This window comes from Ochlerotatus camptorhynchus, unplaced genomic scaffold, assembly GCF_037179485.1.
Source record: "Ochlerotatus camptorhynchus isolate MF236.1 unplaced genomic scaffold, CSIRO-AGI_Acam_v1.1 ptg000130l, whole genome shotgun sequence".
NCBI classification, from domain to species: Eukaryota; Metazoa; Arthropoda; class Insecta; order Diptera; family Culicidae; genus Ochlerotatus; species Ochlerotatus camptorhynchus.
The window spans coordinates 526,070-552,367 of record NW_027040620.1 but is presented as its reverse complement, the minus strand read 5'-3'; the positions used below and the strand labels follow the sequence as shown (position 1 = coordinate 552,367).

Sequence of the window (26,298 nt, the reverse complement as noted above, 5' to 3'; positions counted from 1 at the left end):
GTGACTCTAAACTTTGCTGAATCGATTCTACACTTTCCGAAGTGGTTCAAAACTCTTATGAAGTAATTCAGTGCTTTCCGAAATGATTGAAATCTTTTCTAAAGTGATTCAGTGCTTTATGAAGTTATTCCAAACCATCCCGAAGTGATTCCGAACTTTTCTTAAGTAATTCAGTACTTATCTGGAGTTATTCAGATTTTTTTTTATTATCCTGAACACTTCTGAAGTGATTAAGTACATTTCTATGTGATTCAGAACTTTCCTGAAGTGATTTAGTACTGTAAAAAGTGGTTTTGAACTTCATTGAATTGGGTCATGTTAGTCTGTGTTGCAATACTTTTCTATGCAATTCCATACTTATGACTGGTAGTGTTTTCAAGTGATTCCTAACTTTTCAAGTCTGGTTCAGTTCATATTCAAGTGATTCCAAAGTTTTCAGTTCGAATTCACTCAATATTCAAGCAATTTAAAACTTTTCAGTTTGCTTGCACTTCATTTTCCAGTGATTCCAAATGTTTCAGGTCGAATCTACTTCACATTCAAGTGGATCTAAACTGTTCAGGTCTGATTTACTTCCTATTGAAGTGATTATTAGTTTGTTTTGCAGTTCCATAGCAAAACGATATAGTGGTTCTCAGAATTTCGTAAAAATTGGTAGTTTTGTTCCTTATTGCAAAATATTAAAGCCGATTTTTTTTAATTTTATTATAGCAGTGTTGGCAAAATTCTCAATCAAATTATGTTTCACCCCGCTGGGGTGAAAGGTAATCACGCTTAGCACTACACCACCGGCGCCGCTTATATATAAAGACTTGCAGTGGCCAAAAATAGATGTTTTTCGCCGTTTGGGAATTCAAGATAGCGGCTTCAAGTTTTATAAAAATTGTCGAATACATATGATGATGAATATAACGATACACTCAGTTCTGTTGTTATGCGATATTTTATCCAAATTTAATGCTACTTGTTTAAAAAATTAACGAAAAATATGTTGGTTGTAAACATGCTGCACCTATTCTGCATGAGGACGAAATCGAAAAAAAAAAATCGCATATAAACAGATTTGAGTGCCTTTCATTCATTTTGGTTAAAAAACCTGCAAATTTACCTTTGAGAGTTACAATGAGCGATTTTATGATTGCCTCTTCGCAAAGAGCGATAAGCAAAGAGTGGGTGAGATAAGGGGCTGTCCATAAACTACGTAGACAGTTTAGGGGGGGGGGGGGGGTTGACCAATTATCCACGGCCCATACAAATTTAAAAAATTTTGTATGGACAATTTTCTACGCAGGGGGAGGGGGGGGGGTCAAGAATCCCAAAAAAACTGTCTACGTAGTTTATGAACAGGCCCTAAATGACAAAATCGTTCATTGCGACTCGCATGTAGCAAAATTGGCAGGTATTATTTGTAAAACACAAATTTCACAATCTTTTCTAGTTGCTTACACAAACTAAATATTAACATAATATCTTATTATTCCATAATTTAAGAAAACATTTTTTAGTCAAAATGTATGTTTATTTTTGCAACGGAACGACGTGTAGAGGCCGAAAATTGATGTCCAAGAAAATCTATCAAATACTCTAAAATATAGGTATTTTTGGATTCCAAGATTGGGGTTTTCGGTTTACAACAATATGTCAAATACCATATTAAAGGGTATTTTTGGAACGGACCTGACGTGTATTGACCGGAACTTTGCTGAAAACTTAAGAAATTCTCTGAGATTTACGGAATTTCTTTAAAGTTCCTACAATTTACTTGAAGTTAATTGAACTGCTCCGTGAACCAACCCTGAAGTTCTCGCAATTCTCCTCAAGTTGATGGTACTGCCCTAAATTATATGAAACTGTACCAAAAATATGTAAACTTTCCCGAAAATCTCTGGATCTCTGTCTTCTTCTTATTCCTCGCATATCAAGCTTATTGCTTATCGCACATTATCGTATTGCGTGTTCTTAGCTTAGTGTTCTAGATGCACCTCCACAGTCATTAATTGATAGTTTTCGATGCCTGCACCATTTTTGCATTAGTATAATTGTGTGGCAAGTGCAATCATACTCTATGCCCAGGGAAGTCGATAAATTTTCCAACCCGAAAAATTCCTAGATCGGACCAGGAATCGAACCCAGCCACCACCCGCATGATATTGTTTTGCAGCTGCGCCTTTATCTACTGAGCTAATGGAGGCCCCCAACTGAAACTCTGTATTGTTTCCAATATAAGTCTAAAGTTGTCTAAACTGCTCAGAAATTCCATGAAATTTCTGGAACTTCTTAAAGTTTCTCAAAAAATTTCTCAAAGTTATGGAGCAGTCCTTAATTTATCGAAACTATTCTCTACAGATCTTTTAACTTCCCCGAAAGTCTGGGCTTTTCTTAAGTTATTAGAACTGCCTTCAAGATCTCTGAGCTTCCCTGAAGATCTCAAGCTCTAGCATATCTGAGGCTCTTGAAACATCATTAAGTTTATCGTTCTCCTTAATAAAGTAAATTTAACCTAACTTCATTAAATTTCAAGGTCTCTGAACTTATCTGAATGTTTCTTGACTTCCATGAAGCTCTCTGAATATCCCTGGAGTATAGGGTAGATCGCTACTTCGTCGTAATCGCCCATTTCCGTTCTATCACCATGCACAAATTAATAATAGGTATGTTGCGATGCGTTAGTTCATTAGCTACAACATAAATCCTATTAAAGCGCATTGTAAGAATATTTACGCTCATTGTCCTCAAAACAAAAGAAGCACTCCAAACGAATCCCCTTTTTCTACGTTTATCCGTAGGACGAAGAAAATATAATGGCGTTTCAATGCGGTAGGACGAATTTAGAATCAAGAAGCAGTATTAGATTTTGAACGATACCTCAACAATTTGCGACTCTTTATCAAATCCAACGGCACGTATGGAAAGGTGAATAAATTTAGAAGTCATCTTTCACAGATATATTCAATTTTTTGTTCAAACCCGTTCAAAACAGAGAGCTAAAGCGTGGGTTGTGCTTATTAGGACGGAAATTAGATCAAAAACCCTATAGAACTTCTTAAAAGTTTTTGCAGTTTCCATGATGTTGATGGAGCCACCTTTAAGGTCCTCGAACCTTTTGGGAAGTTCCATTACTTTTAAGCAGTTTGTTCATTTTTATCTAGTTCGTTTATTTGGAAGGCTCAATCGCGCTAGCTTTACGGAGTCGATTATTAATTGTTCATTTTTTTAACAAAATTCACTTGTTTCTAGTCTTTTAGGAGTTGGGTCGAATACTCGCGGCTTACACGAGGTTAGAGGGGTATATTGTCTAAGCATAGGATCAGAGGAGAAGCTTGGGAGTGGGGTTTCTTTCGCTCATCAGAGCGTTGTTTCCATGATGAGACTCATCGAGACCCCCAGACAAGACAAACAAAAACTAATAAAAAGGCACAAAAGGCAATGGAATTAAATTCTTTTACTAGACATTTGCTGAAACACACAAATCCACGGCATATAGCAGATATCGCGGGTACCCAACACGTGTCTGATAGGGATATAGGGTTGTCTTCCTTGGGCCTCGAGGGTATTGAAAAGTCGCTCTCTGGTGGCGTCATTATCTGTACATTGCCAAACTGCGTGTTCGATGTAATCGTAACCGTTTCCACATCGACATATGTTACTGTACACGAGGTTTATTCTATGGAAATGCGCATCTAGCGAGTAGTGGTTGGACATACGTCTACTCATCAAGCGAATGAAGTTATGACTTAAGCCCAAGCCTTTAAACCACGCTCTCGATGAAACATTAGGAATAATTGAATGTAACCACCGTCCAATATTTCCATTGTCCCAATCGGTTTGCCAACTCGAAATAGTACCCTGACACAGGCTTGCTGAAACTCCTCAAACTCACTGGAGGTTTTAAAACACTCTTGTCCTGCGAGTTTAGCCAGCCCTCACCTCGAGTGAGTGGCGGCAGGAATATGAAAGAAGTAAACAAAAACTCCTCGAGAGAGAGAGGGAGAGTGAACTTCAGCGAAAGGATGATTTGACGTGAGGTGCGCTTTTCGATACTCCGAATGACTTTTTCGTTCGACGCGACGAGTTCACAAGTTCACCCAGACCCAGAGTGAGAGTAAGAGCGTGTGATAGAAAACATGAACATGAATGGCAGTAAACCTCACTCTCATTTTATCCCCCTTCGCTCACAAGCTCTGAAGCTCAGTGGAATGATTTGGCAGTAGGCATTCTACTCATCAGAAAAATGCTACGCTCGGAAATTAGTTTGGCACGGCATTTGTGACCAGCATACACCTTCCGGTCGTATGAAACAGGTCAAAAACTGTCCAAATCTGCCCATAAAAATTTTTGTTTTGAATTTCTGTATGGCAAAATAGGGAACTTTTCGTGAAAATTAACGGCAAAGAACTCACCAACACTGGGAGACCGTGAGTTTCTGCCCACCTGCTATAAAAACATCTCGCGTTCGGCTCATTTCAAACTCGCGAGCGATGCTCCATCAGGCCTCCTCTGACGCACTAAATGGTAAAGTTCATTGTGTTAAATTTGCATGTCATACAATTCGCATACAAAGGTACAGTTTGTTCATGATACTTCCACAACATCCTTGGTATTTCCTATAACCCTTGCAACTTCTACCATCACAGTTGGTTGGAAATGCTATCTAACATGAAGCTTTTATAATAATTTCTAGATCTATATAATTTATTAGCTAGAGAATGGTCTTAGAAGAGGGTAGGTAGATAGTTCCGTTAGAGTACGGCAGTATGAAAAATTCAATAGAAATTGAAAATGAGCGAAGGGCCATTAATGCGACAGTACAAAGTCAAAGGCACACTTCTATCATCATTTTTTGAATATGCACAACCGGGAAATTATTGTGATTAGCACCGGGAAAACCCAAGAATTTTAAAATTATAATCCAGTGGCCACCCTGTTTACTCTGTATCAACATTCAACGCCAAAATAACCTTCATTCGAAGGCCAAGAAAAGAATTACAATAGCTTAACTAGCCTGTAATTACTAAATTGGTTTTAAATCACTAAAAAGCCTCGAAGTGCTTTAAAAACACCAAATTTGTTATGTAATCTTTCAAACGGCCTGACAATTTTATTATAATCTTGAAAACGATAATTCCCATAATAACCTTGGAGCGTAAAAATGGTCCTAAGAACGTCAAACATAGTACAAATAAGTCAGCAGAACCTGTACCTTCCCCAAATTGGCTTTGGGGCTTTGGAAAAATGGAGAAATTCCAGGCAAAGTAGCGAAGCATCTTTGAGTCGACCTTCTCCGATATGCACGAAACTATGTGTAATTGTTTGTTATGGGCAATCATTCACATTTTTACTAAAGTTTCTTCATTTTTATTTTTTTTAATTTCCAAAATGGCGTCCGTGAAATGTTTCATAACATTGTAGCACGGAAACCGAATTTCTGATCCAAATGACTTCCGAGAGTAGTAGAATAAATAATGTGTTTTTGAGAAAACTGTACAAAATAATTTTTTTTATTTATTTTAAGTAAAAATTTACCAAAACAAATCTTGAAATCTCGATTTTTGAAAATAAAAAATAATAAAAAATATAGCTTTCAAAATATGCAAACTTTTAAAAGGTTTAAAACCATGGACACTTGAATACTGACAAAAATTATAAAAAAGAAAATTTGTTTATTTTTTTGATATTTTTTGTAGAACTTTTTTGTGTATTTTTTTTTTTCAAAAAATTATTAAGAATGTTTTAAAAGATAATGTTGACAGACTGCATATAAAATTCGTGAAAATTAGCATTAAATCATAATTTTCATCAAGCCTGCGTGAAATCCTTCCAATATAACATTCGAATTGAAGAAGAAAACGTTTTTAAGTTCAGACTGATGTGCAGCTTTGACTTTTCCAGGTGAACTTTCATAAGATATATTCATTTCATTTCACGGCTCCATCAATGCTGCATCGTAAATATGATGGTAAACAGAAGTATAAATTACATAAAAAACGTTGTAACAAAAAGTTTAAAGTTTTTTTTTTCCAAAAGTTCTAGTTCTACGAGTTTTGTCAATTTTTAAGTGTCCATAGTAGGTCATAGATTGTTTTAAAAACAAATTTCCAAATAAGTCAAAATGACCTGTACGTCCCCAAACTGGCTTTAAAATCGCAAAATGGATCAGTTCCAGGCGAAGTAGCAAAGAACCTTTGAATCGACCTTCTCCGATTTGTGTGAAACTTGGCGCAACTGTTTGTTATAGGCAATCATTCACATTTTTGCTAAAGTTTGATCATTTTGGATGTTGTAAAATTTTCCAAATGGCGCCATTGTAATTTTTCAAAGAATTGTTGCTAGGAAACAGAATTTTTGATTGAAATGACTTCCAAAAAATAATGTCTGTCAAGGAAAAATAAAGCAAACATGCGTTTTATTTATTGAAAAAAAAAATATATAAAATCCCTAATATCTCAAAACGCTCTTGTCCGATTTTTTGAAAAATTAAAATAAAGATTGCTTACAAAAAATGCTAAAATTTAGAAGATGCAAATTTTGGAACTTTTTGTTGGAATGTTTTAAACATTGTTTTCTAAGTATAAATTACATGAAAAAACGATTTAACAAAAACTACAATCTTTTTACCAAAAGTTCTTGTTCTACTTTTGTTTTGTCAATTTTTAGACACTTAGTCATAGTTTGTCATAGATTTGTTTAATTTCTGTTTTGCAAAAATCGTTCAACGACATTCTGATATATTATGGTTCGATCAGAAATGCCGTTTCAGCACTTTCATTTTTTGACGCCATTTTGTAAATTTAAAAAAAAAATGGCTGAATTTTAGCAAAAATGTGAATCATGGTCCATAACAAACAATGAAGCAAAGTTTCTCGCAAGTCGGAGAAGTTCGAGTTTTTCCTATTCGTCATTTGGCGTGCTCAATAGTCTTGAAAAAATATTGAAAACCAATATGTTGTGACACAGTAATGAGTGTCCCAAAATAATGTAATTCTGCATATAATTAAAAAAATGTGATCAAATTGCTTGATTTACTGGGACCCACCTGATGCCCTTCGGTGGGTCGTGACCCATAGAGGATGCCACCCGTGGGTGGTGATTCATACATTGAGAAATGTTGCTCTAGTTCATTATGCAACTTTTCAGAAGATATGAATTTGTTGCTATTTTGTTTGGATATTGAAGTATTAACCGTAGAAGACAATAAGTCCGACACACGCAATTGGGTTGGTTCGTCTCGCAAGGAATAGGAGACTTCATCGACTCATTTTTTCCTCGCCCGCTCCGGTCTAGAAAATCTTTCGGGTTGGAATTTCATGTACTTGTTGGCACAGAAAGCTCTCAATCAATAACTATGGAAGTGCTTCAAGTTGAGTGCAGGCGTAAGCTCTTGTAAGAGATTCGATACCCGGAAGAAGAAAAGCAGTGTCGACAATTGCCGTCAGGAGACTATTTTTTCAAATAACTGGTTTGGAATTTTGAATTCAACGTGTTGGTAAAACCTTCCGATTAAATGCTATATGGTGACGTATTTTCGAATCAGAACATTAGAGCTGCACTAAATCCAGCAGCAGCATCCATCCTAGGGTGGTTCGTACAGCCCTGCCCAAGTGGCCTCATATTTTGACCTGTTCTTGACATGTGACTACCAGAGAAATTAATTCACTTGCTATCATCTGCCAGGTAGGTCCCTTTTATCTCAAAGACATTCATTTTGAAATGTTGTTCCCCTGCATTTTGGCTATCAGTGCTGAAGTATGGGAAAGCGATAAAATGTAGGTACACAGGACCTGGCCCTGGATACTGCAGCCGGTGAGGAGTTGAGCATCCATTATGGAAATTGAAAACAGCTCTTTGCAAAAGAGCACATGTGCACAGGTCAGTCAGTCAGTCTATTCATGTGTGTGAGTATGTGCCGGTGAATTTGAGTGCTTTTCCCATCTTCTGCTGTCAGATGGTTGGAAAAATCACAGTATTTTTAGAAGTGTTTATCTGGGTTCGATTTTTGCCATGAACAGATACTCACTCAATTGCTGAGATGGCAGTCAAAGAGCATGAATCAGTTATTTATAAGGAAGCTATCTTTGACATGACTCTTCTAAATTATGTAAAATTTGCTTCATGGTAGTAAAGTTATGATCAAATTTCTGCGAAATATTCTTTCCTGTATTCAAGTGTATCTAGCAGAATCATCCCCATCGTTAAAACTCCTGTTGTCCCGCTAACGAGAAAGCTCAACAACTCAGCAAAAAAGCGCAATCATCCGACGCTGATACAGCAGTAAATGGAAAATTCTCATCGAACTACCCTTCCCTCGAATTCACGCCGCCTCAGTGGACCCGTGCCCTCTCGTGCAAATGAAGTAATAATGAACTTCCCATCGCATTTCGCGATTGTGCATCCATAATCTTTGCTCGACCTAGCGCTGTGTCGTTTCCAACGCCGTCATCGCCATCATCATCTTTAATGCAATCTTTTTATTATGCTCCAGCCGTAATTCGCGTGACTCGCGCTGTATAGCCTGAACGTTATCCTCTTCCATTCATTTCCATAACTACCATCCTGCGGAGCTGAAGCACGGGCTGGTGTACAGTAAATCTCGTTGATAAATTCCTTTTTACTGCAGCAACAGGAACAAGCTCGCTTAAACGTTCGCAGGGAAGACAACTAGCGTATATCTGGGTTGCATTCCCATCATAACTGGAACTCATTATTATTTATCTTGATGCGGAGGCGGAGCACGCTTGTTCTCCATTCATCTCGCGAAAGCGCACTCCTCTTGCTATAACGACCTGTCCCATTTCCTGTTCGCAAATCTCATTCAAATGCGAGTAGCCACATTTAGAGGTTAGGTTAAAAGTTCAAAATCAGACGTCGTCGTCGTCCCTTTGACATTTCAGCGGTGGAAATTTCACGAATCGTTTGCTCACTTATAAAAACCATTCCGACAAAATTTCATTCAATTTAGTCAACCGGGCTCCAACTACCGACGATTCGAATCCACGAAGTGGCAATGAAAAAAAAAAAACGCTCAAATCAGCCATATTTCTCGGAAAGTTGTACTTCAATCAACACTGTGGATAGCGCTAATCTTCCAATTGGAAAAGCCTTGCCATCTCGAATCCTAATCACACTCTGTCGAGGTGATAAACACCGCCACAGTGACAACCGGTTCGGAAACCGTGCAAGCGTTCAGCTGGAAATGACGACGTTTTCTGCGCCTAAGACCACGTGACATCCACGGTCGTGTTGCTACCCTACTCCGCTTTGGATCTGAAGTGAGGTGTGAATGAATCCGCTTTCGACCCAATCCACCCGAAAGCAAGGTGTGGGTGTGCGTGTGCGTGTGTGCGTAACCGTGAATCAAATCTCCAGCAGATAACGAGCTGTGACAACACAGTTTGCTACAATTCCTCTCTCCGTCGACACCGCGGTTATCCTTCCGTGTGATTACGCTGAATGTGCGTTGACAGGGTAAATTTGGTGCAGTTTTAAGGGTGTTGATTTTATGTATTTGGACAGAAAAAAGCGTTACGTGGCATGAAATGGAACAAGTTTAATTGACTTCATGGAATGTCGCTTGATTCCATTGTCAAGGCAGGGCAAGGTGAAGGACGTGAACTGAACTTGGATAGACGAAATGGTGATTTTTAGGAATGTCGAAAGGTTGCCGAAAAGGAGCCAGCTCGGTTACTTCTGCTTAAAATGCCGAAATTACCCTCGGGCATTCTATCCGTCCGGTTTCAGCAGCAACAACTTTCGGACTCTTCCAGCAGTTATCATCAAAGTCCAAGAAACGGTCCGGTTCATCGTCAACAACAACAAAGCTGCCTTTTTTCCAGCTAGTTATATAAGTAAGAACGGTTGTAGTACAAAAGGTTGAAGGACAAAAGGTCGATGCGACAAAAAGTTGGAAACGAAATATAATGAGTAAAGCTTGCAGGCACACCAAACTAAGACTCAACATGGGTAATTTAACTGAAATTTTCAAGTAATTTATCTCTTTTACAGTTGACTCCTTCTTTATAACATGAGCTTCTTTGGATGATAAAAGCTATCGAACAATACAACTGAAAAAAAAAACCAGAAAGACTTTGCCCACTCTTGTGTCCTTCTTTATAACATGAACAGTTCTTTGACAGACAAAAGATTTTGAATAATCCAACTCAAAATTAATGTTTCATTCTTAGAATTGACTCCTTCAGAAAACGGAAGCTAAGCTCAAGTCGCCTCCCAGAAAGAGTAAGAAGAACTCATGAAAAATGTTCCTCATTAATATTTTTATTATAATTATAAAATTTCTGGTTCTCGGCTCCGTGGAGTTCTTTTGGAAAATTGAGCCTTAACAAATAAACTAATTGAAAAAAAATTGGCTTCTTGATGAAATTAGCAGTTCTACGACAGACATTTACTTTTGAAAATATCCATCTGAAAATGCTCGAAAGTCATTTCTTATGAACGGTTCTAAAGAACTAGTTCTTCTTAATGAACGAATGAACGGTCGTTCTTTTAAAAGGAATGGTAGTTCTTTTGGAACGAATAAAGTAAAAGGAATGAACGGATCTGAAGAACGTGAACTACCTACATTGAAGAACTAATACGGTAAACCTAGTACGAGAATGAACTAGTAAGAGAACCATACGGGAGGGAACACAATGCATAGAACGGCCTAGATGAGTACTCTAAGGTGATCTCACTCGTGTGTGTGGAGTTCATCAGAGGTTTATTTTCAAACATTTCTAGGGACTGCATAAACACATAAGCATATTATGCAGGTGTTGTATTTTTTTTAGTTGTAGAGCCGAATATTACAAACAGCACCTTAGAGTGCTAATCTTGGTTGCATGCCCATAGGTACATACAGAGAAGCGAGGCGTTGATCTTTCTTCAAGGGCTAGAAGAAATAGCTTTGCACGCGTAAAGGCTAGAGTTAGCATGTGATTTGATTCTATGACTTGGCTCATCTGTTTTGTTGAATATTTATATTGCGTTACGTTTGAGATTTCATTCCAACTGATTGAATCATCGATACTATACTAGCACTCAGAATAGTTAGGGTGCAAAATGCGTATCGATTTTGTGACACAGCACGCCTGTCCCGTTGCCGAGAAGCGAGCCTTCTCACAGCATCGAGACGCATGTTTTGCTCTCTTGGTATTCTAACTGCTAGTGAATATACAAATTATTTAATATTGTTTTGAACATGGGTTCTTAGGTTTATATAAATAAACTCCATTTTGCACATCTGCAATGGAAGAATTCTAAGAGCAGAAAAATCAAATATGATAAATTTAAACAAATAAAAAATAGCAACTATTCCACTATTGGTTCTTATCATTATTGCTGCAGTATATACAAGTGGAGTTTAAGCATCTGAGATTTGTTCAACTTTTGTTAGAAACTCCAAGCAGCCACCTTAAGGTTCTACAAAGGGTCATTATTTTGTTTACTTCTTTTTTTTGAAATATTCTTCGATCATCATTTTCTAAATGTATTGGTAAAATTCATTGGAAGTGCATGTCCCCACGCCAAAACTGCCCATTTTTCATAAATATCAACTGGTATGGCGAGGAAAACTTAACCATCTCTTCCTTCATTTCAATACAACAGCAAATGTGATGTCACACTATCTAGTGGATAAGAATGTAGTAGACAAAACATAAGCACTGCCAGACTGCGCTGTATGCAAGTTTGTTTACACCCCTGAGCGGGAAAGCGTAAAACAGGCTACGTGCACTGCTGCCATCAACCCTGTTAGTGTTGAATTCAATCTTCTGTGACTTTTTTAATTGGACCGGTAAAATGTTTAAAATGGTCATTTATGTTTTATTTAATCAGTTTTTGATATTTATCCATCATTAAATACATCCACTCATCTATGTTAATAAGGCAGACTTCGCAATTAATTGTTTTAATAAACTTAAATTCATTGCTAGAGGCAATACATCTGGCACCGCTGTTTCAATGATGCCTTCACGATTGCTAGTAAAGCAGTAAAGTAGAAATGGTTTTCTTTGTGATGAATTTTGTTCACCAAGAGTTTTGTGAAGCAGTTGTTTTGAGTTTCGTGTATTCGATTGCGTTTAATTGTGCTATACTTCGAAGAACACAAGTAAGTAAATACAGTGAATGTGTTTAACCCAGGAAATTTTCGTGTTTTACCCACGAAATACATGTTTTAAATTTTCGTATTCATAATATATGAATGTATGTGTAAACTAATGATGATGATTTTATGATATTTAAAAAAGAAGAAGAACACAAAATTACTTACCCTTTGTAGAACCTTAAAGTGCTAACATCTGTTTTCTAAAGAGCTAGTTCTTTCCAGTGAACTGAACGACTCAGAACCGTTCAGTGAAAAGAATTATATTGCCCATCTCTATTTCTTACCCTTGGAGTTGACACCTTCTTTATAAAATTTGCTATTGAAAAATCCAACGTAAAATATTCGTCCTTCTTGAGCAGTTCTTATTGACAAAATCCACGAACTGATCATTACCCATTTGTTTTTTATTGTTTTGATGTCTATTTCAGACCCTTTCCATAATTCGAACAGCTTTTCACTGACCTTGGATATCTTTCTTTTAGCCATCCAAGTTCTCGTATTGCTCATGAAACAACAAATTATGAACCATATTTATGTTTTAATTCGTCACGCTACCAGTAGGGGAAACGCTCCTATAGTTGCGGTACGTTAGAAGCGTTAGGTTCATTTAGTTGTGCATGGAGACTCAATACTCAACTATAACCACTTATTGACATCACTGTATGAAGGGCTAAAAACGAATGGATGGATTGATCGGCAATCCGCCTATTCATCTCCTTGGAACAGTTAAGAATCTCCTTCCAACAACAATTGGTCGGAAAACGAGCCATCCAACAGGAAGATTCCCCAATGAATGGGAAGAAGAGCCCGCCCTGTATCCATGAAATGTTAGCAACAGGGAATTGACATTTTCACTCTCCCCACCCAAAAATGAAAATCAGTTTGTCATCATCACAAATCCCAATCCTTTTATTTCTAAGTAATATAAACTAAAGCCATGCTGAGTGACCACTATATTCATTTTCGCAAGTCATGGAATTTAGTAAACCATGTGATGAATTTCTCCGATTTCAATTAAACTTTGTGAGTGTAAAGGATTTATCTACTTATATTTTTTAAAAAAATGTAGAGCGTCATTTGAAAAGGGCTTTATTTTTTCCGCTTCAAAACTTCAAAAAATATAACCTAAAACCGATCAGACAAACATCATTTTTTTTTTAATTAGTTTATTAGTTCGGCTCAAATGTCCAAAAGGTTTTCACGGAGCCGAGATAAAATAAAATGATAATGAGGGGCATTGATTATGAGTCCTTCTTACTCTTCCTTTGAAGTGACTTCAGTTTAGCTTCCGCTTTCATCCGTACCCTCAACGCTCTTGCCTCATCCAATGATCTCATCTCACAACGTGTAAATTTAGAAATTAAATATTAGCAAGCTTGCATTTTTACGTACCATCACGAATCTTAAGAACTCGAAATGTATTTCAACTGTCACCTCACAGAACAAATTATGGTAAAAATGGACCATTCAATGGATCACATCATTCGAGCAATTTAAAATGACGTTTCCTACCACTCGAACTTTAACGTGGAACAATATTTTAATATTTTTTCTTCTACAACCTCGAGAAAATAGGGTCTTATTTGTAAAATGCTTGAAAAATCTGGAATTGATTGTTTCATTTCCGTAAAATTGCTGGTAGAAGGTCGTTCCAAAACTGCTCGACAAAATGATTAATTGAATGATGAGAGTGTATAATAATTATTGTGAGAGTATAGATCTAACTATGTCTAAAGATACAGTAAGGAGAACGCTAACTGCTAACTGGCTTTCATCTCGTTAAGTTTAAAACAATTTTTATTTCTTAGATGCAAAATTATTTTTCCTTCAACAGTGACCGCCGCTTGGCCTCCTCTTCGTCCTTTATCCACTTCTTCTCGGTATAGTTCACTATCCCCAATTTGCAGTAGAGCAATTCCCTACGAATCCGCAAATCGGTTTATTCCTTATGACCGACAATGCCATTTTGCATCTTCATATCGCCTTTTTCAATCCAGCCTAATTTTTGGTAAAGGCCTTATAGAAAAATTTCAAGCTTATCTTCAGAAAAATTTTACTCGAAAACTGTTTGCCTGATCGGTTTGGTGTCTTCGGCAATATTGCCGATAATAGATAAGACTATTTGAAAAAAAATAGGCACTCTAAAAAAAATTACCAAACTTTTTTTTTTTATTTCAAATAAAATCTTAAAAAACAATTTTTCATAAAAATTGATTTTTTTATTTGTTGATATGTTTTAGAGGACAAAAAATGCCATCTGCACTATAGGTCAAGATAGAGAAATGATGGACAAAAAAGTTATAATGTTAAAAAATCCAAAACTTGGTCCAATTACTGTTTAGACTTTATATAATGAAAGTACACCAAATGTACAATAAAAAAGCACCTTGTGAAAATTTTGCTAAGTTGCACCGTTTTCGAGATGTAGCGGTTTGAAAGTAATGTACCTCCAGTCACTAGACCAGCGTATGTACTGGTCTCTTCCTCATTCCGTTGTTGGTTTTCTTCTTCCGTTCGATGCTGTGCTGCTTGCTTCCAATCCTTCCGCTTGGGTCAAAAATTCATCCGATGCCCCTCCGTCTTATAAAGGACTCACCACTTTCTTGTTTCCTTGATAGAATATTTTCCCCCTTTCGATTGAGGAAACGCAGCGAGTTGGGAATCTCATTTTTTACATCCATATATAGACCCCGCACACCCGTTAGTATATCGAAGGCCCACGGCGGCAGGAGATTTCTCCCAATTTAAAAGGTGGAATGATCAAAAATTTCTTTTTGAAGTTCAATTACTACAAAATACAGTTTCAGTGTGTATTTTTTTTTCTGAAAAGGCAAACCAATTTCCTATAACTTTCTCTCAGACGACATTTCGATTAGAGGAGCAGTTTTCGTGATATTATTTATTGAAAATATCGAAAACGCCATTTTTAAAAATTAGGAAAGTAATGGAATTTTGAGAGTTGAAATCTAAACTTTGTATGTTTATCCGCTGTTTGTTTTGCAACTGCTCAAAAACCTTCAATATTTTGGGATTACAGATAACAGTTTTGAAGAAATATTAAAGAATCTAAGACGGATATCGGATTTCATATTATCGAGAAAATTTCAGATTTTCATAAGATAAGGATTCCAGGTTTTCAAGTTTCCACTTTTGTTGGGTTGGGTTGTGCATTGAAGGAATTTTCAGGATTTAGGATCAGGGTTGGAAAACACCTCACAGCGTTAGCAAAGCAACTTTGTGCATGCATCTCACAACACTCGACAAAGTGGGGGAGGTAGCTCATCGATTCTTCCGGTTCGCCTCCTAGCATCGTGCTATAAGGTATCAGGCGATAACCAGGGTAGTTGATCGATAGCTCGATGACGTCATTTCGTTGGCGTCTGCTATGGGAAATTCTCATAGCAGGCGTCGACGATGGGACGTTGTCGAGTTGTTGAATAGCAACTATCGTGCTAACTCACCGATTACCTGTCGATCTGCCAAATTTGGAAAGACGTCTGCATTGAATTGTCTCATATAATAATATTCCGCCCACTATATCACACGAAATTGCGAGTAGTTGAGTGGAATGGAGATAAGTTAAGCATTGGGTACAGGACCAAGTCTCCCCTGGGTGGTGCCAGAAGATGAGCGCAATAGAATCATCAAGTTGCCATAAGGCACGGAATGAGACTATTGCATGGCTGGGTAGTCAAAGTCTTCCATTCGTTAGTCATTTCAGGTGGATTAGAACAGGTTTAGGTTTAGGGTGGGCGTTGGCCAGATTTGGATTTTTCAGATATAATCCTAAATAGGACCTAGATTATTTAATACACTAGTAACCTCAACTTCTGTCACAATGTTTCATTGTGACTAATCAACACTCAATGGGTAAAATATCAAATTTGCGGTACATTTGAAAAAAGGTAACTTGGAGTGTAGAGCGCACTGCCCACTGGACGATTCTGAAGCCTGACCTATATATATAGATACATTCATACCATTGGCATTTTGTATTTGAGATAAGACAGATACAGGATGCGGAGGGCCCGCTTAGGGGGAGCGTAACCCATGTTATGGCTTCCATTTATTAAATAGTTCAGATAGGCTGGAAATGATAGGTTCATGGTGAGAAAATGTACCATATGGTGCCCGTTCACTGATCAAAATTAGATTCAAATCGTCAGGCCCTGCCCTGGAATAAGGGAATTGACGATGATTTGTCAAGTTTCATTTTGCATTTGCATATAATTGTAAGTTTAGGTTTGCTTTTGTAATTGTAAGATAGATAGTTTGCCTCAATTGAAACATTGAGTTAAACATGACGAATCATACCTCTAAAATAGTAGTAGTTACAGTGCCGCATTATCTAACTTTTGTTTTGTTTGTTTACATATAACTAATACTAATACCTCCTTGTTTTCTCTCTAATTTGTCTACTATGTCCCACCATCACGATGAGAGATGAGCTACCGTACATGCTACACGCTCATATACACTCCCAAAATAGTATGCCGCAAGTAAGTATATCACAGAGGCAACTAAAGATCCAGAAACAAAAACCGAAAACGCTTTACGGCAGATTGGTTTACAGTGGTCGACCAGGGTGAGTGCGGATAAATTACAAAATTACAATTAGGGTAGATGTACCAGTTGTGGCTGTGCGTTCCTGTTGTGGTGTGTTCCAATCATGGCCTATGGAAATCCTATATGCCATGATTGGGGCACATCATGATAGGAGCGTATAGCCGTGACTGGTACATCTACCCTACATCATTATTCCATACATCAGCTTGAATTACGTTGATCGATATTACATTTTTTTGCTGTGCACTACACCACCGGAGCCAGCAAAGTTCAACAATCCATCGTTGCTTATGCCTTTGTTGTCGTTTGGAACCAGTTTTGCGAGGTAGGTGACGATTGTGCGTATTTCTCGCGTAAATTTTGAAAAGGGCCTAGCCTGAACAATACGTAAAGAGCAAATTGAAACATTGTACGTCGCGTGAATGTGGAACTTAATGAAGGCCTAAGTACTTTTTCGTAGTTTTTAGTTTTCGGATTTGAAAGATCGTCGGTTACAGTGGCCTGCTTACTGAGCAGAAAAACGCGGTCCCAGGTTCTTACATATCAAAGAGATTTATAGTAAAATCGCTTGTGTATCGTGTATTTTGCGAAACTCGTTGTTGTCGTTGGTTCCGGGTTTGAATGGATACAAAAATTTGAGCAACGGTATTATGTGATATGAGGGGCTCGGTGGCCTTAGAGCAACCGTTTTTGCTTACTGAGCAGAACATCATGAGTCTAATCTCAGGCCCATCCACAATCAAGATTCGTCAATCGTTTTATTTGTTAATATGACTACATGGTAATAACAGCAACTCGGTGATTAAAAAGGTGCTCGCCTGCCTAGTGGCAAACGTTTTTGCTTACTGAGCAGAAGACCGTGGGTTTAGTCCCAAGCTCCTTCGCGTTATATGATCGTTAGGACATTAATTCAGCTTATCGTTTACCAAAACGAACCCTGCTGCAAACCCAACCCTCTTATCCAACATCCCAGTGATTCCTCGTGGAAGTGCAGAGGTGTTCTCGGCTTCCATCAAAGCGAGTGTCATGTCAACACAATCCTTCCCATTCCTTTCTTGACCTGTGTTCGGGCGCGGCCGGCGCTGGTATTGCCTAATTCAAGATCACCAGTTTTTACACATTGAGGATGATTGCTAGTCCCAAGCATCGTCTATTGGTTCTCTGTGTAATTACAGCTGATCTGGCAATAACAGAGTAGCAACCGTGGGCGGTCAATCAAGCTCAAGCTCAAGCTCAAGCATCTCACAACACTCGACAAAGAGTGTGTGGTCCTCCCATTTACTTCGCACACTCTTTTCCAACTAATCTGTGAGAAAGCGATCCACACAATGAGCGGTACACTCCGCACGGCGCTGGGAGCGAATATAATACAACAAGCGTTAATGTCTTCTTTGAATTCTGTGCAGACTTTGCTTACCACGACTGCATGCATAGGAGATGAAGAAGGGCATAACAAAGATGAATTTCGTATTTTTGCTGTGTTTCCCATTTGCAACCCTACACTGAGTGGCGCTCTTTGCGTCGGAGCCGCCGGAGCGATGGCTACACATTGAGCTTCCGTTATTACTGAGTATGTGTCTGTCTTTTCTTCTCCGCTGCTTTACAGTTGCGCAGGGTGAACGGCAAGCAAATTTTGTTTATTTTCAGAAAATCAGTACATTGCGCGCATTGAGTGATCAGATGACAGCCCTGTATAGGATCTAGATTAATAAATTTTCTAGACAATTTTGAAATTCTAAGGAGAATTAGTTTTAAATTCTAGTGATAATTTCAAAATGATTCTGTGGAGGATTCTGAGAGAATATCAAGGAAAATTCTGAGGTGAATTCTTAGAAAGTTCTAGGCAAAATACCAACGACGTTTTGAAATTTTGAAAATGATTCAGATGAATAATTTATGCGAAAATGGAGTGAGGAGAATTTCATAGAAATCAAATTCTGAGGGCAGTTCTAAGAAAATTTTGGAGAGAGCTTCAAATGAATTCAGAAAGGAGTTTCAATTAAATGATGAGATCTTCAATAAATTTTTGGAAGTGTTAGTCTAGTCTAGTCTAGTCTAGTCTACACATACACAGCCAGTACTTGAAAGAATCCTGGAAAATGATACATCTATCATTTTTCTTGTCATTATTAATGCCTGCTGCACATCAAGGATGTGAAACAAACAATAAAGCGGCCAGGCCTACTGTGTAGCGTTTAGTTAATTTTTGTGGAAGTGAATGTTTACCATGTCTACTTAATAAGTATAGACAGTGGTTAACATTTAATCCACAGGTAATCAAAGAGCGGGGACATACCGTACCAACCGCTCCGTATGCAGGATTTGAAAATAGGCTATATAAATCGTTGGGAGTGACAGAGCTAAGAAAGTTAATGTACACTCCTTGATTGTACGATCTCCTGGGATGGAACACAGGTATTTACCCCTTGTGTTCGAGCGTACAGTCCTCCCTCCGTACAAGCGTGGACGGCACCGCCAACCCACTGCCATCCCTCAATCGATCCAGCCGACCTCAGTCGAAGGACAACAGAGAGCGGTGTGCGGACGTAACCTATACGGAGGGAATGCTGTATTCGCCTAGGTTATAGCGCCCTTGCTCGCTACCATTTTCTTCTAGCGGTTGGGACCTGAGCACTAACTCTTGTCCTAGCCCTATATGGCATATGGTTATAGCGCCATTACTCGCTTTCTGAAAAGAGAAGAAGGGAAGGGAAGGAGAGGAAAAGGACTTGGGAAAAGGAAATGCGGAATTCCTTTCCTCATTAGTATTTGTATCGTCTACTTTTATGAAAACTATATAAATCATTTTTCCTTGGTCAGAGGTATTATTACGACATTTGAATAAGATTATCTTATCATTTGTTATTCAAAATTTAATGTTATAATGATCAACATAGCTTTGGATTATCCAATATAAATCGGTAACACTGTCCTGCAACCGATGATTTTTCTAATCCGAAAACTAAAAGTTACGAAAAAGCACTGATGCCTTCATTAAGTTCCACTTTCACGCGACTTTCAATGGTTAAACAAGTAAACAAATGAAATCACGTTCCCGAAAGCAGTCAACAATGTATCTTAAACCGGATCAACCTTAGAAGAGTTTAGCAGGGATGACAAAATTATGATTCTAAGAAAATTTGTTCAGTTTAGTCAATATATTTTGGAAACAGAACGACATATGATCTCCTTGCCTAGCATCAAATGCTTCTTAGAAATAAATGCCTGTAATTAGTTTAGAATAGCTTAGCTTGTAAGACATGTTTATATGTTAGGAAGACAGAATAAAGATTTTATAAAAAAAAAACAGACTAATTTTGACACATTTGACTGATGCAATTTTTCATTCGTTCATTTATTGTATGTACTGTATGTATCTACAATCACACTCCTGTTTGGCAGTGATCTGGCAGTGGTATTATGTATAAAATCTACCTTTAACCATTTTTTTATGACTGCAAAAAGTTTGAACTCTGGAGTTCGAAGGTGATAGCCCATTTCAAGATCGCATGCTTCCGAAGATTTTGCTTACAATAAGCCCCGCTCCGGTACAGTATCGATGCTGATAATGTACTGAAACTTTCTATAAAACAGTAGCGCAAAATTTGATTGACGCGTATTTAATGATTTAAAAAAAAAATATTTACGATAGAATTATCACAAAAATTAAGGAACGAGCTCACCAAATTAGTATCCAGAAAAGAACGGCACGGTTTAACAGGGTTTAACCAATGGGAATCTTTTCTTTCCATGCTGATTTCACGGTCTAAATCACTAACACTGGCACAACACGGTTACTGAATACGTAAAAACTGAACTGGACTATACATTTGGAAATAATTCAAACGAAAATTCTTCCGGATGGCGTAGCGCCACCAGCCAAAACGCTGACAGAAGATTATCGCAAAAAAATCCCGACAATCTCAATAAATTTTTGGCAGTGTTATAAAAAAAAAAAGTGTCAAGGTAATTTTCAGGAGAATTCCAATATCGTTAAGAGTAACTACTAAGGTTATGCTGAAAAGTATTTCAAGAGACTTCTGAAAAAAAAATCAAAGATAATTTTAAGGAAGATAATTGATCGAACTTGTGAGAATTATTGAGTGCATATTTAATTTGAAGAAATTTCACTTAATTACATCTGGTAGGGGAAAAATCGGCTTCGGCAATACCTTAACCTATTATCGTCAGAGGGGTAAACAAAGTCCTAGAGCACTCAAATTTGGCCAATAGATTCTCTGAAACACAATGTATCCACATGCCAAAATTGAGCGGTCAAGAACGTTGTTTACCCCCTGACGATAATAGGTTAAGGTATTGCCGAAGCCGATTTTTCCCCTATGTTGTTTTTTTTGTAAAAGTGAGTTTACATCATTTGAAGAGTTTGTATTGATTTTCTTAAATATTTAAAATATTTTGTTTTGTACTGTATTAGATGTTTTTACATGTTACGCAGCTCTACCTATTTGAAATTCGTCTTATTCTGAGCAATTCCGAATTGTGTTATAATTTTAAATATTGAGAATTATTCAGGTTAAAGTATCCTCAATAACTTTGATTTTCCAAAGCTTGCTTTTATCCAATATCAACTTGAACAATTTATCAGTTGAATTTTAACGAATATAATTTAACTGTGCTATTACAACTAGCACTTCAACCTTTTTTCACGTTTTAGACGTGAGGTATCTTCGAAGAAGTTGCTTAAAGATTTTATTCGAAAAAAAAATGCAACACTTTCTTTTGTGTATAACTTTTTATTGCATGGGTAAAAATTGATTAAATTTTGAGTTAAACTAGTTTAGAGTGTAATGTTTACATGTGAAAAATCTCGTCACAATCTGTCCAGTGGTTATCGAGATGGCTTTCAAGCAAGAAGTGCTTCGACCAAAAATTATGGGAGCGGTCGTGGAAAATCCAGGTCAGTCCCACAGGTGGGTCGTTAAAACAGTTTGGGATCGATAATTAGACCGTGTTCCGTGTTCCATGTAATTCAAGGAGACCCAGACGACCCAGCGGCGAGCTGGCAGCGGAAGAAAGGCGAAGACGACCGACCCCGTGAACGCAATGAAGGTGAGGGATTACTTCAAGCGCAATCCGAACCTTTCGATTCGGGACGTGGCCAAGAAGGTCAATTCTTTCGTCTAGTTCGTCCAGTAGACAACGAAGCGGGCCGGACTTCATGTCTTCAAGGTAAGGAAGGCGCCTAACCGAACCGATAAACAGAATACGGTGGCCAAATCCCGCGCCAGAATGCTGTACCGCGAGTGGTTGGTGCAGCCGAATTGCATCGTAATGGACGACGAGACGTACATTAAAGCGGACGCCAAGCAGATCCCCGGCCTGGAGTTTTTCATTGGCAAGTCCCGCCTGGATGTTCCAGAGAAGTTCCGGAAGAAAAAGGTCGACAAATTTGTCAAGAAGCCAAATTCAGCACGCTGTACATAACGATCGGCACCATCAACGGCCAAATATATAAAGAAGAATGCCTCCAGAAGCGCCTGCTGTCCTTCCTCCGGTCCCACGAAGATGAAACTCTGTTTTGGCATCGTGTCATTACGCGAAACCGGTCATGAAGAGGTACGAAGCCAACGATGTTGTTTTTGTGCCGAAGGAGGCAAATCGACCAAACTCGCCAGAACTTCGCCCAATAGAAAAATTCTGGGCGATTATGAAGGGCAAGCTCCGGAAAAAAGGGGAGGTTTTCAAAAACGACAAGGATTTGAAGAAAGAGTGGATGAAAGTGTGTAAGAAAGATGACGCAAGTGTTGCACACGTTTTGATGGGTAGCGTTAAGTCCAAGGTGCGGGCATTTAGCCTAGGAGAGGAGGTTGAATTAACCAACTTTGAAAAAACATTACTAATATGTGTGTATTTATTCCCTGAGAGTTTCAAAACTATCCGACTTAAAATGATTTTTTGGTGATCATTTCATCGCAACTTTTCTGAAGACACCATTAATTTTCAATGACACCATTGTGATGTACTGTAAATTTTCTGGATGTAGGGAAAATCGAAAATTTAATAGAAACAAATTTTAATAATTTGAGTAACTCAAGAAAAGGTTCGCTAAAAATTGCATCATGACGCAACTTCGTCCTCTTGAGATACATATTGGCCTTGTTTGAAATGATGTAGAATGTCCCTCTCTCACCCCTCAACACGCCTATGACCACCAGAAAATATGTATTCTGTTCAGGTACTCGACATTGTTCGTTGAGTTCTCGATTTTTACGCTGCCCTGGCAGATCAGCGAAGTCGATTCGTTTTTTTTTTGCACCACCATCATTCATGCATTTTTAGTGAGAGAGCAACGTCATGAAATAAGGAGATAGGGTACCAGAGAATGTATGCAATGCACGTCCCCGCACGTATGCGATTCGCAACGCAAAAGAAAATATTCAAATTTTCCACCACTTTTCTACCACTCTACGATGGCAGGCACGAAGTTCTCGATCCTAGAGCTTACGGTGGCCCGGAATTCGCTGTCGATTCCGCACCACACCCGGCCGACCTGCCTGGTGCAAGCTATCAGTTACTCATTTTGATGTGATTTCACAGCACTCGCTGCAATGTGAATAAATCTCACCAAATCCTACCAAACCAACCCGAAGTACCCACCCACAGCCGCTCTTGGGGAAATGTTTTCAAAGAAGAACGATCCAATCTCTAATGATGTCTTGTCCTTAAGTAACTCGGTGAATAATCAATTCCAAACCCATTTCTTCCGGCAGCTTTCAACGCTTTGCTTACATTTGGCACCTCCCACTCACTCCCAAGTCCCGTCGCCCGTTCCGCCGAAAAGAACGCAATCCTTACCCGCCGCAGGAGGTTATTGCAGAATCTCAACCACTCTTGAGTGTTTTTCCATCATTCCTGTGTGGGAAAAGTTCGTCCTCTATATAGCTATAGGTTTTACGCACACACACATACATTCCACTCGAAGCGTTTGTGGAGACGGAACTTTCCGTCCAATGGCCAAACATTACCATTACAAATAGTAGGTGCATGCATTGCGTCTTACTGCCGCCCTCCCGCTGCACCGCCCGCCCATCGCAGGATGCGGGAGATGCTACATTTGTATGCATCAACTGCAATTGGATTGTTTGCTATTGCAGCAGAGTGGAGAGAGTGGTACTTAGGTTGTACCACACGCCGTACCGATCCGAACGAACGAATGGACGAACAAACGAACGGAACGTATCCTTGGTCCTATGTTGCCTCGTTTGCTTTTCTCGTACTTACATACATGTATATGACGACGACGTACATTCTGTGGTTCACGTGGAACTGCAACGTGTACAACGAAACAGCAAGCTCAGTGTGGAACAAAGTTGGCAAGATTCAAGTTTTGAACTCGGTTCTGGTTTGACTGCCTGTACCGGACCAAGGGGCGGAAGTTAGCACTTGAAGATCATAATTTTTCGGGCAATTTCCCGTCGGAATTTTACAAGCTGGTATCGATATCGAACGAACGGGTCTTGTTTCGAAAGTATTTACCGGAAGGTATCCGTATATTACATGCGAAACGTTTGTTTTTATGGTCGTTTCCTTTTGAAGAAGGTCGCAAAATACCGTCAAAACCTCTGGCTTTCTGAAAGGATTTTATCTTAAGGTATCGAACTATTTAACACCAGATTCTATTGTATCTAAATTGACCGACTCCTCTGATCTGAAAATCACTGACTCCAACTCCGCCTCCGAGTTTCACAAAATACATTAACATTTTACCACAGACAAACAGACAGACACATTGAATATTTCTCATTGTAAAACATCGTCGCAAAAACATTACCGCCATCTGTTGAGTACACTGTGGTGGGTAGTACACTGAATAGATGGCGGTAGTGTGTAAACGTCAAACGCAAGGGAATTAACTATGCGCGCCACAGGTGGCAGTACTACCAACTGAGATACTTTTAAATTGACCGTTAAATGCTTGTTCGATGAACAATTTTTGAGAGTTATGTCTGGTAGTCTGGGATTTTACTACAATGAATTCCGGTTGTTTAATAGAATTTAATAGAATTTAAAGAAAATATGTTACATATTCATATAAATCATAAGATACATTCAAGTTATACCATTTTCATGGTAAATGACCTGGAAATATATCGATGGATTTGAAGATATTTTCGAAGAGATATACTGAATTGTAGAATTATTCACAAAGAAGTATGTGATGTTTTCAAAATTATTTGACTTTAGAGCATTTCCAGCCCAAAACGCAAACCGGTTGGTCATGAGTGTTTCCGATTTGAATGAAACATTTCTCACGTGTTCGCTGCTACTAATGGTTGCATTTTTCATTTAAATATGATTTTTTCCTCCAGAGTAACTTTTGAAAAGGGCGTATAAAAAAATTGATTATTTTTTTTTCAAAAAATCATAACTTGAAAACTATTGATCTGATCAAAATGGCATATGAGAAGAAGTTTTAGGTAGTTAAATTATCTTTGCGGAAAAAAAAACACTGAAAGAAAAACTTAGTAAATTAGTATTTAAAAAACGTAAAACGATGACTATCTCAAAACACCCCCCCTTCGATCTTTATAATTTTTTTTTTCAAGAAAACTGAAAAAATGCCCTAATATTTAATGAAGAGTGTATGCTGGTAACTTTCTTAAAAAAAAAATTATAATTTTTGAAATTTTTGTTCGTTTTTACAAGTTGGTGAAATTGCATATTTTTTAGTAAAATAGTAATTTATTTGCATTCTACGCATAATTTTCAAAAACATTGCATAATGAAACTTTTTTCCTAAGTCCAGCCGTTCTCAAGTTAATGCAATTTAAAAAAAATAATTATAATAATTTTCTACATTTTGGGCCATTTTCAAATGTTAGTCGTGATGTCCAGCAACGAGATGTTTTTCCATGAATATATATTAAAAAACAGACAATTCATTCTCAAATATGGTAGCTGTCAGACTTACCCGTTTCTATTTAGACGCAGCGGAAAAGAAACAAGTTTATAAGTAAATACTCTCAAATATACCCAAATAATCAACAAACCCACTCATGTGCCTTTTTTCTGTCCTCTATTAGTTATATACCTGTATAGAATTGTGTATGTCATAACAGAGGCTCAAAACATAAACAGGTAAACAAATATGTTATTAAACCTGTAATTGAGATAAATTCTCTAGGTACTTCTCTGACGTATACCATATTGTGCCTTAAGAGCTCATCCCGCGATATCACAACTACATAAAAAGGCACCCCGTGGAGGCTTCTTACACTCACACTTAAAAAAGTTTGCTATAATCAATTGTACCTAATGAAGATAGGTATAATGTCAACATTGTAATTATTCTGCTACATATATATATATATATATTGGGACGATCTTCACCTGTTCCATTCAGTTCATCTCTCTTAGCGTTTCATGTTAAAAAGCAAGTAGTTTTTTACGATGGATAACAATTTCAAGTGTTGTAAACCTCCACCTAAATCAATTTCAAAGCATGACACAGTAGCAGTTCAGTTGTTTATCTCAAAATTATTAGAATTTTTAAGATAGCAAATAACAGTCCAAAAGTGTATTTTTATGTCAGATGGAGCAGCATCACAATACAAAAACATAAAAAAATTTGCTAGCATTTGTGGATTTAAAGATAAGCATAATGTAGATATTGA

General features: G+C 37.9%; 1 protein-coding gene and 1 long non-coding RNA gene across 2 annotated transcripts in view; one reads left to right on the top strand and one right to left on the bottom strand.

The window, feature by feature from the left end:
- Fur1 (Furin 1) overlaps positions 1-26,298 on the top strand; it is a 650,713-nt gene that overhangs the window by 123,386 nt on the left and 501,029 nt on the right. The window lies entirely within an intron of this gene.
- LOC135700149 (uncharacterized) lies at positions 11,347-12,432 on the bottom strand. The gene is made up of 2 exons (XR_010517567.1): positions 12,275-12,432; positions 11,347-11,403 (listed from the first exon to the last, which is right to left on the bottom strand). It is a non-coding gene; the product is annotated as an uncharacterized LOC135700149 (long non-coding RNA).